Genomic DNA, 12,075 nt, shown 5'->3' with positions numbered 1-12,075 from the left:
AAACTGAAAAAAATTCTCCTGAATTCCTCTGGATGGGTGAAAAGAATTCTCACAATCGAAAACAATTATGAGAGGATGGATCAAGCTAGAACCCTGGATCTTCAGGAGAACATATATGATTGCAGAGAAGCTCTTCTTCGGTCTTCAAATGTTGAGAAAGATGACGAGAAACATCATCAAGATTTTTTGAGACACTCCGGAATGATTAAAAGGGTAAAGGTTGAGCCAAAGATGAAAATAATTTGAAAGCGATATTGGGGAAGGTAATTGACTGATGCAAATTCATTCTTATGTCAAACTTTTAAATGCATTTGAGAATAGCTCCGAGGAAAATTAGAAGAGTCAGGTAAGATGCTGGGGAAAAGACCTGTGGGTTAGGGCCCACTCACAAGATACACCGTTGAAAACAATGCTTAGGAAGAGATAAAGCACCGGTTGATTTGAACGTCTTGAATGAGGTAACAACCTTGAAATAGCTCAAATGGATTAAGAACGGAAACATGAATCTTCGAGATATCTTCAACACTCCGCAACAATTGAATAGCGAGAAGTGGATGATTAAGAGGTGCACCGGCATGAGAAAAACATTTGAACCGAGGAAAAGATATGATCGACAAAGCTTGAATTGAATCCACCGGAGAAGAAAAGAATGGAGAATGATGAACTTGAGGCTCCGTTAGAAACTTCATGAGAATCACCGGATACGAACATTGAAAGAAAAGAATGAAGAGACTTCACATGAATAAAATGGATAATTGATTAAGAAATCCGAGTCCTCGAAGAAAAAGGGTGGGAGGTTGGGAAAACAAAGACAATTTGGGACGAATGAAACAAACACCGTTGAGAATACTGATAATTGATCTTGCGGATGTTGAAATGGTCGGATCCGCTTGAAGAGAAACACGCCGGTTGAAAAAGAATTGACATGACAATCTCGATGATCATGAAGGATTGGTATTCACATAGGAGTATGAGAACACCGTTTAGGAAAGGTATGGAATCAGCACTTAACTTCGAAGCAACTCGAATACCACAACTAAAAACAAAAACAAAGGATTGGCTTGCAAAATAAGCCGGAACAAACATATGATAGAGATTTCGTCCGAAGTTTTCGTGGTGGGGCCCACACGGGCTCGATCGTATAGCACCATCATGTACAAGGCAGTGCACATGACATACGAAGCGTCCCCGAGTCAGCATAGCCAAGGACTCTTTAAGACACAACGAGACCACTGTAAAACCAACCGTGGATAGGCGGACCACTAGGCGTCGAACCCCAATCTCATATCATGCATCTGTCGGAAAGATATCCTAGGAGCTACTTGAATTCCCACTTATAAACTCCCGAAATTTCTGGTTATGCAATCAGGTGTTGGGGATATAGGGGAAGCATAATACTCACCCAAAACTAGAAAATCCTACATCCATCCGTATCCATCCTTCAACACATAACCAAGAAACCATCGGAAATCATTTACCTCAACCTTCGAAAAGCATCCGTTATACGAGTTATGGCAATACTCCCGAACTCCCGCCCCAGTACTGGGTGGCGTCGAGGTTATCTCACCAACAACTACATAAAAGAGATTTTCGATGTCAGCGAAACTCAGGTATTCCAGAACTGCAATGATAAAATTGTGACGACAACACCTCGGAGCTCAACTCCCCGGGACACTGCCACAACCCCTAAATGTCAAGAGGCACCAAGAACAATGTTCTCGTCACAACACCATCGGAACGATTCCAAGATACCCGCGTGATCCTAAAAAAATTCATGAAATTTGAGGAGAGAACAGTCAAAACACTCTACGTCAGGATGCCTCACCAGAGCGATGAAGAGACTGAGGAGTAAAAAGAATCCTACTCTTCGATATATATAATCCTATCAGACTCAAAACATTTTGTTCTAGACTCAACAACGTCAACGATTCGATCAAGAAGGGGCTCCTAAGTCGGGGAAGGCTCTGATTACCAACTTGTAACACCCACGATGCATCTATATCTCCCGCGTGTTGGAGCACGACTTAGACACTACTAGAATCAGCTACTTTGCCATCTGCCAGCTCTTTGCCGTCAGCTAGCAGACGGCAAAGAAGCTCTTTGCCATCAGCTACCAAAAAGCAGACGGCAAAGAACTGGCTGATGGCAAAGACCTAATTTGCCATCAGCCAGTTCTTTGCCGTCGGCTAGCAAACGGCAAAGATTCTTTGTCGTCGGCTAGCGAACGGCAAAGAGGAAGGGGCCCCACTGACGAGCTGCTAAAAAAACCTAACGGCCCCCCTCTTTGCCGTCCGCTAGCGGACGGCAAAGAGCAAAAAGGCGGACGGCAAAGAGGGAGGGCCCCACTAACGTTAACGGCCGCCCCACCCCGCCCCTCTCTCTCTCTCTCTTTCTCTCCCCTTGTCGCCGCCCCGTCGCCCCACCACCCTGCCGCCGCCCCAGCCCCCCCGCCCTGTCGCCCCACCACCCCGCCGCCGCCCCAGCGCCCCCCCGCCCCGTCGCTCCCGTCGCCCCTGCCGCCCTGCCGTCTGGGCGCCGCCACGCCCCGGCGCCCCGGCACCCCCGCGCCCCGCCGCCCCGCCCGGGCCCGGCCCCGTCGCCACTGCCGCCGCCCCAGGCCGCCCCGCCCCCCTCCTCCGCCGCCCCAGGCCGCCCCGCCCCCCTCCTCCGCCACCCCAGGCCGCCCCACCCCCCTCCTCCACCCAGGTGAGCTCTCTGCCTCCTTTCTTTTCCTTTTTTCTATTTTTTTAGTTTTAGGTTTATGTTTAGTTTAGATTTAGTTTTAGTTTTAGGATTAGTTTTAGGTTTATAGGTTTAGTTTTAGTTTAGTTTTAGGTTTAGATTTAGTTTTTTCCTTTTTCTATTTTTTTAGTTTTAGGTTTAGGTTTAGTTTAGTTTTAGGAAAGAAGAAGAAGAGAAAAAGAGGAGAGGAGAAGAAGAAGAAGAGGAGGAGAAGAAAAAAGAAGAAGAGGAAGAAGAAGAAGAAAAAAGAGGAGAGGAGGAGAAGAAGAAGAGGAAAAAGGAAAGGAGGAAGAAGAAGAAGAAGAAGAAGAAGAAGAAGAAGAAGGAAAAAAGGAAGAAGAGGAAGAAGAGGAAGAAGAAGAAGAAAAGGAAAAAAAGGAAAAAAAACCCGACCCGACACGCTACCCAGACCCCGACCCGGCACCCCGACGCGACACCCCGACCCCGAGACCCCGACCCTGACACCCCGACCCCGAGACCCTGACCCCGACACCCCGACCCCGACCCCGACCCCGACCGCGACCCCGACACCCCGACCCCGAGCCTGACCCGACACCCTAAACCCGACACCCCGACCCCGACATCCCGACCCCCCGAGCCTGACCCGACACCCCGACCCCGAGCCTGAACCGGCACCCTGACCCCGACACCACACCCCGACCCCAAAACAACACCCCGACACCGACACGGCACTACCCCGACATCGACACGACACCCCGACCCCGACACGGCACCCCGACACCGACAGGACACCCCGACCCTCGACACCTCCCGAAAAGGTGTTCTTTGGCCTTCCAGAGGCCGACGGGGTCATATATTTGTGAATTATTAGTTAGGTCATATATTTTTCGATTTTGTTATGAAAAACATCATATATAATTGTGTTGATTGTGTAGTTTTAAATGTGCAGTTGTTTCATCGCTGCGAGGTTTGGTGTTCGACGACCTCGCCGTGCGTTTGACGAGCTCTGCCCCTTCGTTCGTGGGTGAGCACAAATGACAAGTCCTCCTCCCCCATTAATTATTTGATCTATTCCGATGAAACTTGATAGCTAGCTATATATGTGTCTTGAATCATCAGTATGCGTAACCAATATGTGTCTCCCGTTCGAAAGCGTCATAGTTATAAATATGCATGCATTTGCATATTTATAACCTTGATTCTTTCGAATTGTCCAACGCTATCCATGGATAGCCCGAGTATGTGTAGATTGGGTTCGTTTTCCCATATGCTTTGCTCCGGATCTGACGCATAAATTTCGTCAGTGCCTCCCCTGTTGTTCTCCGGGTACACATCCTCTCTGTTTATTGTAGAGATGTGTATCAGGAGAACAGCAGGGAGGTGCTGCGGAAATTTTGCGTCGGATCTGGAGCATAGCATGGGAAAATAAACCCAATCTACACATACACGGGTGGGATTAGGACCTATCATTACCTATTAGAGTGTAGGTTGTATGGACGTAATAAAATTGACAAAGTAGATCAACTGATGAATATATACATGGTGGATTACATATATAATTGTTGTGTGTCTAGTAGCTCTAAAAGTCAAGATGAGTGACCGTGCGTGGATGTATACCGGTCACACTGGTCAGAACAAATGGAGCGCTGAATGGTTCACAAAAACCAAGGGGTTTGTGCAAGCCGCATTTGCAAATGGCCAAAAGAAAACCTGGTGCCCCTATTTCCGGTGCGGCAATTGGGAAAAGAAGACAGAGGCTGAAATGGGCAAACACCTGCAGAAGAGTGGTTTTACGCCCGATTATACGGTGTGGACATTTCATGGTGAGTCTTCCCAACGTGACCGAGCTGAGGTGGATCGTCATCGCACCGACGAGCATGGTACCAGGATGGAAAACATGGTGCAAGACTATGATGATGCTCGGGATTCGGACGAGGAGATGGAGGAATCTGCAAAGGCCTTCAATGACATGTTGGAGTCTTCAAAACGTCCGCTCCACGAGCACACTGAGCTTTGTCAGTTGGATGCCATCTCACAAGTAATGGCTCTGAAGGCTCAGTTCAACTTGGGCAGAGAATGCTATGACGCAATTATGACAGTATTTGGACGCTTTCTACCCAAAGGCCATGTAATGCCTGCAAACCTGTACCAGTCGGACAAAATCCTCCGTGCACTGAAGATGCCCTATGAGAAGATACATGCCTGTGAGAAAGGATGTGCCTTATTTAGGCTTGACTATGCGGACTTGAACTATTGTCCCATTTGCAAGTCTTCCAAGTATATTGTGGTAGACAATGGTATGGGTGAGAAGACACAGACCAAAATCCCTATTAGTGTTCTTCGGTATATGCCAATCGTACCAAGACTTCAACATCTTTTCATGGTCGAAGAGACGGCCAGACAGATGACATGGCACAAAACAGGCAAAAGAACCGAACTAGATGCAGATGGGAATCTGATGATGGTACACACATCGGATGGTGTTGCGTGGAAAAAGTTTGATGAATTACATGCTGACAAAGCGGCAGATCCGAGGCATCCTCGAGTCGGCATCAACATGGATGGGTTCAGTGTGTTTGGTATGACGGCAGCCCAATACAGTTGTTGGCCCGTATTTGTCTTTCCACTCAATCTCCCCCCCCCCGGACAGATTATGCAAACAAAGAACATTTTCCTGACGTTGATAATTCCAGGGCCCAACTATCCGGGGAAAAATATGAATGTGTACATGCAGCCGCTTAAGGACGAATTGCAAGAAGCCTGGGATAATGGGTTCAAGACATACGATGCCTTTAGCAAACAGAACTTCATAATGCGTGTTTGGTACATGTACTCGACGCATGACTTGTCGGCGTATCCGCTATTCGTTAGCTGGTGTGTGCATGGAAGGTTCCCGTGCCCCACATGCAAGGGAGCTCTTGAGTTTCGTTGGCTTCAGGCCGGTCGCAAGTTTTCTTGCTTCGACATGCATAGACAGTTCCTGGATCCTCGCCATAAGTTCAGGAAAGACAAGAAGAACTTCATCAGGGGTAGAGTTGTCAAAAACTCTGCACCACCTGCATTGACAGGCCAACAGACCCTGGATCAGTTAAACGCTCTCGAGCCAGATCCACAACGTCCAGGGTACTTCAAGGGGTATAATACTAAGCACGCGTGGACTCACAAAACATGCTTATGGGATCTGCCTTACTTCAAAGACCTCCTTTGCCCACACAACATCGACGTGATGCACACTGAGAAGAATATTGCTGAGGCACTTTTTGGTACATTGTTCGGCATATATGGGAAGTCAAAGGATAATACTAAGGCTAGAGTCGATCTGGAGGCGCTATGTGATAGGCTGTTACAAAACATGAAAGAACCGAAAGGAAAGCAGAACTGGACGAAGCCAAAGGCATGGTTCAATATTGGAAGGCCAGCTGTGAGGGAAATTCTCTTGTGGGTGCAACAGCAGTTGATGTTCCCCGATGGGTATGCAGCGAATCTAAAGAGGGGAGCGAATCTTGATAAACTGAAGATATTTGCTCTCAAGAGTCATGATTGGCACATATGGATTGAGCGGGTAATGCCGGTGATGTTGCGTGGCTTCATCCCTGAGGATGAATGGCTAGTACTGGCAGAACTCAGCTATTTCTTGTGTGTTCTTTGTGCGAAAGAACTATCGCCTGGCGTGCTAGAAGAAATGGAAGAGTTGGTGCCAGAGTTGATCTGCAAGTTAGAGAAGATCTTTCCACCGGGCTTCTTTAATCCAATGCAGCATTTGATTTTGCATCTCCCGACCGAGGCAAGATTGGGGGGGCCCGTGCAAAATCGTTGGTGCCACCCAACTGAGAGGATGCAAAAGACGCTTCGAGAAAAATGTAAAAATAAACGTAGAATTGAAGCATCGATGGCTGAGGCATTCATCACAGAGGAGGCGGCAAACTTCGTAACAGTGCACTACGAAGCCAAAAATCATCATTTGCATAATCCGAAGCCTCGGTACAATGCTGACGAGCCTAAAAAGGGTGGATCCAACCTTAGCCTATTCAAAGGGAATCTCGCACCAGCTAGTGTTTCACATCCAGTATCTTTGGATAACAAAGAATGGCGGACCATTTCGTTGTATATCTTCAATAACCTGATAGAAGTGCGGCCGTACATCAAGTAAGTTCTCGGTACATTGTTTCGCAACTTCTATTTCCTTTGAACTGCTCTTATTCCTGGATATGTCATACAGTCGATACATTCTCGGTACATTCTCGTATGGAGCAGAGATCCAAAAGGATTCCGTTGAAGAGTATGAGCTTCTCGCAAAGCAAGGAGGCGGCTATCCCGGTTTCATCTCTTGGTTCAAACAAACGGTAAGTTCTATTAGACAATTTCATTTCATTCGCTAATTTGTGCATAATGCAACAACCCTTTCATATTAAACTTGTAGGCTAATTCAGAGTCTATGGACGCCGAATTGAGACAAGTCGCTAATGGTTTTGACTATAAGGTCCGTTCATTTGACAAGTACGACATCAACGGGTATCGCTTTCGTACCTATGGCAAAGAGCTATCTATGGCCGACCGAAATTCTACAAATTGTTGTGTATCTGCTATCAGCGAAGGAGGTACCGAGTATTATGGGAGAGTTGAAGCAATTTATGAACTTCTGTTCTATGGTGAAAACCCACCGAATGTCGTAGTCTTCAAATGTTATTGGTTTCAGCCGAAGGAGACTAGAAGGACTCATGAACATATAGGGCTAGTTGAAATCAACCAAAGCACCCATTTAGATGTTCCTGATGTCTATATTACGGCTCAACAAGCGACCCAAGTATTCTATCTACCGTGGGCCTGCCAAACTAATCCAAATCTGAAAGGTTGGGATGTCGTTTATGAAGTGCCGCCACGTGCTAGACTTTCTCCCCCAAAGGAAGAGGATTATGAACCTCACATTAACCCAGACACATATGAAGGAGAATTCTTCCAAGAGACACGTATTTCCAAAACGCGTTTCAAGAACCACTATAATTCACCCCAAAACATTGAAGTAGATAGCGGCAATGAATCCGACATCACCCCAGAGGAGGAACAAGAAGAGCCGGAACAAGAAGAGGTTACTGCTGCAGATGACCTGTCAATGCTTGACTGATTACGACAAGGTGGCCTTGCACATGTTGATGCGAATGAACCCTATGAGCCCATCATTGATTATTGTGATGATGATGATTATGCATTTATTGATGATACTGATCGAGATTATTAGTAGTGTCAGGTATTCAATTTTTTTATGTTGTACTTGATGATGATACACTTAAGTGATATACATATTATTATTCATGTCGGTACTTTTTTTATGTTGTACTAATTTCGTTTATTCTTTGTCATGGCAGGTGTTGAAAGATGTTGGGCGCTGGTCGGGAGCGCGCCGAGGCCCCTTCTTCGTCGGCGTGTGGTGCGAGGTCTTCCATTCCACACGCACCTCTCCGCCGAGCGTTGCTGGACAGTATGGCGACACCGCCGGGCCCTTCTTTGTCGACCGCGGTGCCCAGCAGGGGACGAGGTAAGAAGAAGAGAGGAGGTGGAGCACGTGGTCGCGGGAGAGGAGGTAGGGTGATTCTTACGGCGCCTTCCTCACCGCCGCCCCCAGCTGTTTCACCCGAGCACGTGACTGCTAGGGTGGACTCGTCTGAGGAGGAGGCTGCACGGACTCCGGTCCACGAGCCTCCGGTCCACGAGCCTCCGGTCCACGGGTCTTCGGCCCACGAGCCTTGGGTCGACAGGCCTTCGACCCACGAGACTTGGGCCCACGAGACCCCGGAGGAGCACACGTCTGGATGGGGTACCTGGTCGGGTCAGCCTGAGGAGCCGAGTGGCCACGCTGATGATGGCAGGGAGCCGAGTGGCCATGCTGATGATGGCAGGGAGCCGACTGATGAGGAGGGGGAGGAGGGGGGAAACGTCTACCAGCGTGGTGCTACACGGCTCCCGTCCGTGCCGGCGACCCGCGAGTAGAGGTGGTTGATTTTCCCTGATGGGGAGAGGTAAGTGCATTTAATCTTTTTGTACCTTCTGCATTCACATTTCTTCAAATAACTAATGTGTTGGCCTTGTCATGCTGTAGGGGTTGGGACCACCATGAAAGTGTCCGCCGGCCCAACTCCGTCCTTGGAGTTCTGATTCGGCAAAACTTCCCGGGGTTTGTCACGTTGCCTGGTGAGGGTCGGCTTCCAGAGGTTGGATTGACTTGGGAGCACTACTTGGCTGGCCCGGCCCCGCCGGGTGAGATTATTGACGGTGTCTTGTGCAAGACGAGGGCAAACATCGTGATCAGAAAGTTCTGGGTAATTGCTCCTTTACATAATTAAAAATCTTCAACTAGCTAGTTATTAATTGTACTAATCAATATTGTCTCATTTAATTGCAGACATTCTACAGGTGTGAGGAGGGATACGAGGAGGAGGCGGATCATGTTATCCACAAGGAGTGCAAGCGCCTACTTCAGAACTTACGGCATGAGGTTCGGGTGCAGGCTGTTCGAGACTACTACGCCGGGCGTGGTATCAAGAAGCCCAAGCAGGAGTGCCACGATAAGTTCTTGAGTAAGGAGAAGTACATGAAGGTAATTCTTAAGGCCTTGTACTTACTTCCTTCATTTAGTAATTCATAGCCGTAGCGCTCAAGTTTCTATTTGCTAACTTAGGCCCCTCCGAGATGGTGTGCGGATCGGATGGATTGTTGGGAGGTGTTGGTCAATGCGTGGTGCTCAAAAGAATGGCTGGCCACCCACAAAGAGGCCAAGGACAAACGTGCCCAAATGGAAGGTGTGCCACACTACCAAGGCAGCTCCAACTTATTTCAGTATGGGCGGAACTGGGTATGTGGTTTGCTTCATGATTCATGCAATTCATTCATCATGCTAGCTTTAGCCCTTTAATTACTAATTTACTTTGTTTCTCTCTTTCAGGCACGCTACAATAAGGCGGATAAGGTGCCAGAGGTGTACGACCTGTATGCCATGGCCCACACTGGCCCTTACAAGAAAGTCAAGGCATTCTCTGCGTCTGACCTCGATGATCCAAAGAACTTCACCAACATCTCCGCCCACGACAAGCTCGTGCAATATAGAGATCAGGGGAAGGCGAGGAAAGGAGAGGACTTTAACCCGAGCAAGGGTCCCATTGATACAGAGCTGTTGATGATATCTGGTGGCGGGAGGTCCCATGGCTCCATAGCCATGGGAGATGGACTTATCCGTTGTCCTAGCACTCTCCCGGAGATCAAGGCGCGCCAGTCGAGCTCCGCTCCTGAGATAAGGCCTCATGAACGGCCAGTCCAACTCGCCTTCAAGGTTAGTTATATGTACTCAGCTATCTTTCTCCATTACATTGTGTGCGCTTCCATCAATGATTACAAATGGTCATGTGAGTGGTGTTGTAGGCTGCTATACAGAGTGAGAGAGATAGAACGGAGAAACTTCTGGCGGAGGCGACGGAGAGGCAGCGGGAGTTGGAGGAGAGGACGACAAAGATGTTGGAGGAGGAGAGGGCATGGAATGACATGCAGGCAAGGGCCATGTACGAGCTCCTTGTGGTAAGTTTCTTCTGCAGATTACTTGCTAGTCTTAACATTTGAGTCTCATTACTAACTAGTATGACTCTGTTGTGAAAACCAAATGTGCAGTCTGTGTGCGAGAAGTCCAGTCAGACCGCTCCGCCGATGCCAGTGATTGCTCCTGGGAGCACGGTGAGTTTAATTTGAATGGACATTACTTGCTAGTCTTAACATTTGAGTGTCATAATGCTAACGAGACATTGGAAATGATCTTTGGTGCAGCTTAACTCCAGAAACGCATCGCACGATCCTTCTCCAGCTACCGGCGCGAGCCAGCCCGCTCCTTCTCCAGCTACCGGCGCGAGCCAGCCCGCTCCTACATCTCCGTGATCACGGTAAGTTTCTCTAGTGTTTTGCTTAACAAATGCATAAAGACCTAGACTTAGCTTTATTTCCTCCAATATGCTTACCATAATGACCTAGAGTTAGCTTCTTTTCCTCCAAAATGACTTAATAAGCTTACTGACCTCATAAACCATCCATTCTACCTAAGTTAGCTCTAAAATGACTCATTTTACCTTAGTTAGCTTACAAGTGATCCAATTTATCCAAGTTAGCTCTAAAATGACCCATTTTACGTAGATTAGCTCCTAAATGATCCATTTTACCTATGTAAGCTTTAAAATGACCCTTTTCACCTAGGTTAGCTCCAAAATGACCCATTTCACCTAGGTTAGCTCCAAAATGACCCATTTCACCTAAGTTAGCTAAAAAACAATCCATTTTACCTTAGTTAGCTCAAAAATGTGGCATTTCACCTTAGTTAGCTCATAAAAGACCCATTTCAACTAAGTTATCTCCAAAATGATCAATTTCACCTAGGTTAGCTCATAAACGACCCATTTCACCTAGGTTACCTCATAAATGACCCATTTGACCTAGGTTAGCTCATAAATGACCCATTTCACCTAGGTTAGCTCATAAACAACCTATTTCACCTAGGTTAGCTCATAAACTACCCATTTCACCTAGGTTAGCTCATAAACGATACATTTCACCTAAGTTAGCTAATATATGGCATATACTTCTTCTTCTAGTCTTCTTCTTCTATTCTTTTTCTTCTAGTCTAATTCTTATTCTAGTCTTCTTTTTCTAACTTTCTTATTTGTCATTTTGCAGGTTTCATTCACTTCACGGAAGCCAGCTTCCTATGATGGATTGCTTGCTTTTTCCTGTTTTTTCCTTTGATGCACTTCTTGTATTCTGCTCGCTTGCTATGATGAAACTTTGCATATTGTAATATGTATGGATCGATGGAACTATGTGCAACCTACTATGTATGTATGGATGGATATATATGTGCTGGATATTTATTATGTTGGATATATACGTGCTGGATATTTATGTGAGGATATATATGTGCTGTGAAATATTTGTTGTGATAATTGTTGGATATAAGAAAAACAGAACAAAAAAGAGGTAGTGCAGGCTCTTTGCCGTCCGCGGCAGACGGCAAAGACCCCTTTGTCGTCGGTGGCAGACGGCAAAGGGGGCACGTGGCGCCCACCTGTGCTTCCTGGGGATGGACCATTTGGCCAATTTGCCTACCGTGGTGGACGGCAAAGCCAAGCTGATGGCAAAGACTATGCCTTTGCCGTCCGTCGGGCGGACGGCAAAAAAGAGCGGGCGCTGACGTATAGCTGACGTCGTCTGGTGGACGGCAAAGAGGCGCTCAAATTTGCCGTCCGCTGGCGGACGGCAAAGGCCGTTGTTAGCCGCCTAACGGAGTGACGCTGGCGGACGTGCAACATTTTGCCGTCCCCCCTCTTTGCCGTCAGCCGCTGTAGG

Source organism: Triticum urartu, chromosome 5A (genome assembly GCF_056163025.1).
Source record: "Triticum urartu cultivar PI428250 chromosome 5A, HENAU_Tu73, whole genome shotgun sequence".
NCBI lineage: Eukaryota > Viridiplantae > Streptophyta > Magnoliopsida > Poales > Poaceae > Triticum > Triticum urartu.
The sequence above is the reverse complement of the archived record's forward strand: the minus strand, read 5'-3'. Positions refer to the sequence as shown.